This window comes from Lepisosteus oculatus, chromosome 2 (genome assembly GCF_040954835.1).
Source record: "Lepisosteus oculatus isolate fLepOcu1 chromosome 2, fLepOcu1.hap2, whole genome shotgun sequence".
Taxonomy (NCBI): Eukaryota; Metazoa; Chordata; class Actinopteri; order Semionotiformes; family Lepisosteidae; genus Lepisosteus; species Lepisosteus oculatus.
Window position 1 is genome coordinate 28,917,113 of NC_090697.1, and position 3,425 is coordinate 28,920,537.

The 3,425-nt window shown below is 41.5% G+C and overlaps 1 non-coding gene across 1 annotated transcript; it reads right to left on the bottom strand.

The window, feature by feature from the left end:
* Positions 1-396: 396 nt before the first annotated feature.
* Positions 397-469, bottom strand: trnar-ccg (transfer RNA arginine (anticodon CCG)). The gene has a single exon. It is a non-coding gene; the product is annotated as a tRNA-Arg (tRNA).
* Positions 470-3,425: the final 2,956 nt, after the last annotated feature.

Below are 3,425 nucleotides of genomic sequence, written 5' to 3' on the forward strand. Positions count from 1 at the left end.
GAACTTGTGAAAATGCTAAACGTGGAGCCATTATGTCTTTTAAAAATGATTAAATGCATTTTGACCTCTCAAAGTGCCCGCCCACACCCTGAGGTTTAGACATAAGTGGTTGGGTTAGGTGGTGAAAGCTGAGCTCAGGCAACATTTACATTTTATTTCTATTTGTATTCTTTACGTGCAGAGTACTGCCCTCTGTGCAGGAAAGTGAAATCAAATGCTTCAGAGAATACTTTAATCTCTAATGCTAAGTAATGCTAAATGCTAAATGGTAAGGAATGCTAAATTATCCTCTGTAGAAAATTGAGTACATCATAGGGATTACACACAACAACAACAGCAAAATGCTTTGTCTCTTAATGATTTAGGATTAACCTTTTCCAAAGTGGTATAAGTAGTTGACCCAGGTGGGACTTGAACCCACAATCCCCAGCTCCGGAGGCTGATGCCTTATCCATTAGGCCACTGGGCCTATCTGCTGAAAAGAGAGCACAATTACCTCTTTTTGCTCTTCCCTCTTTGTCTGCCTTTGGTATGATGGAGAACCTTGCTTTTTGATTATATTAGTGACAGAACACAACTGATCTGGACCCAACAGGCTCACTATCATTGCCTTCACCAACACCATCATTATCCTCATCCTCATCCTCATCATCTCCATCGCCATTGCCATAATTATCACCACTACCATCATCATCATTAACATCATCACTATCATTCAGCCATGACACTGTCAGCTTGGAGCATTAACAGCTGAACCCAGAGTACTACTAGTATGGCTGTACTGCTAATGAGGGAAACATTTGTCTGCCCTCTGGTGGGCCGGACCAGGGGCTCCCCCTCCTGGTGCTGGGGTTTATAACACCTTCTGGTTTCCATCACAGCTGAACTCTGTACTTACAATGCACCTTAACTGAACCAACAGGTCACCGGGACAGAACCTTCACCAAAGTCTTTTTCTGCTCAACAGTTTGTGATTTTAAGCAACTTCTGAAACACGGTAGTTAAAAGACGCCACTCGCATGTTTTGTAACTAAAAACAATTATTAAAGGGGAACTGCAATGCTATTTTTATATTTTGGGGTTGGAAAGAATCAACATTGATGAGTACATTTCAAACCCCAATAAAATTCAAATGTACATGATAACTTGTAAAACCTCCAATTATAGATGTCAAAAATAGCTGAAATTTCCAGGTACGAGCAGCGGCGTGTTCTGTGATTCAGAACGAGGCAACAAAACGTGTAAAGGTCCTATTACATTATAAACAGGCTTGTGAATACAGTACATCTCTTTTAATCTGGTAGAAATATCTCGACTTCGAGATAGTTGTGCCGATAAATGGAACTTATTTGTTAACTCTGCATGCAGTTCACATTGGAAACTTTCTGCGGTGAAATGTGCTCTGCATAACCTGTATATATTTGCGCGGACATAGCATTATGCTAGTCATGGCAGTGACTAGCGAGCAGGAAGGGCCGCATCATGTCACAATTCACATGACCTATTGCACTCACCCCTGGCGACACCAGTGGTTTGCAAGAGCATGGCGACTTAACTTACATTCACAATTTTGCGCTTAATTCGGAATTTGTGAATTTTTCTACACCGGTGGATTTATTTTGTTACCGAGATTTAATAACCGGTCTGAGAAAATGGGACTACAGTTCCCCTTCAAAGAGCTCAATGTAATCTGATTATTATGTCTCCTGAGGGAAGAGTCATTTAACTGGAGGCTAAGCAGCAAGTGTGGGGCTCCCCCCGCACCAGGACTGGGATCTCCTGGTCTAGTAATGGCCGCAGAGGGGCGTGGCCCAACAAACACATGTGTGCATCTCGCCTGTGACGAGATGACAGCTGCTGTCATGCCCTGACACACCAAAAGAAATCTTGAGCATCATTAGAACAATGAGTTTAAGAGCAATTGTGGAGCTTGTGGTTAATGGGCTTTGATGAGGCTCCTGAAAGAGTTGGTTTCAGCCCAAAAACCAATTCATCTTCAGCTAAATGTGCTGCTAAAGCTTGAGATCCCAGTGGATTTCTGTTGATGCGTCACACACTTTCCTTTGGAGTTCATGCTGAAAGCTTGGGAAGTAAACCTGTGCCCAGAACACATTCCACCTTCAGTCACTTTATTTTCCTTCTTCACGATGATGAAAGGCACTTATTATCCAGCATCACCATGTTTTATTACTTGAGTGAAAACTGCTCAGGCACTACAGTGACAACAATGACACAATTTTATTCATGAGTGCCTTTCAACAAATGCAAACTGCTCGTAACACTTCAGCTAAGATATCTGCTCTGCTGCAAATGGTTCCAGACTATTCATGTACTATCATTTCTTCTTCTAAAAAGATGCAGTGTGGATAAATGCCATCTTTTTTTGTTCAAGCATCTTTTAAAAAATGAGGGTGTACATTACAATATATTATAAAATGATTCCCCATGCCTCTCCAACTATTTCTTTCTCTTGCATGTCAATATCCATCTATTTCCTAACAGCTTTATCCCATACAGAGTTGTGGGGAAGCCAGAGCCTATCCCAGCAAGACAGGAGGCCAAACACAAACACACACTACAGCCAATTTTTCTAGGAAACTTTTTTCGTAACACTGATTACAGCAGTGTTGACAAAAAAAAAAGAACTTATGGAAATTCCATACAGTGTTTTGCCAAACGTCTTTTAACATCTATTTTGATATAATACCAACACACTTCATTTTCCATTTGCATGAATTTCACGGATTCCTTATGTGATACACCATATAACAGAGCTAACACCTTGCAAGAGAACAGACTGCTCATTCCATGGTGATTCTAGACATACAGTTTGCGCTGGGGAATGTCTCTCTCTGTGCTGTGTGAGTCATACCGTGTTGAATGTGTCAACCCACACCAATTAACTCAGCATGAGTTCCCATTGGGAATCTCCACCCTGCAGGTGAGAACGCTGTGGCTATTCCATCTTCTGCAGGTCCTCCTCCACAATGTTTGCCCAAGGATGCATTGAGACCTAGCGTATTTACTCAGAACCCGGTTATGGTTGATTTTATAGCTTAATAGTAAACCTTTCATGATCCAAAACTATGCTTTCACAGGTTTTTCTTAATGTACAGTGTTGTGTGGGACATTTGCAAGCTGCAGGTTTCGAATTCTTCAGATTGTTCTCATATGCAGCAGGATAGAGCTGCAAAGAAACCCCACAACACAACCTGGTGGAGACCAGACAATGGCAGACAAACAAATTGTGCTCACTACAGCACATGAAAGGATTCTTAATGCATTCAAGAACCTCAGTGACTGAACATTATGATGTACAGTAGTATGCACTTACAACTTTTTAGGGTTTGGACCCTAAGCAGGTTCCAAGGTCACAAAAATCCTAAAACAGGGAATAAGGAAAATCCAAGGCCAGGATCAAGAGG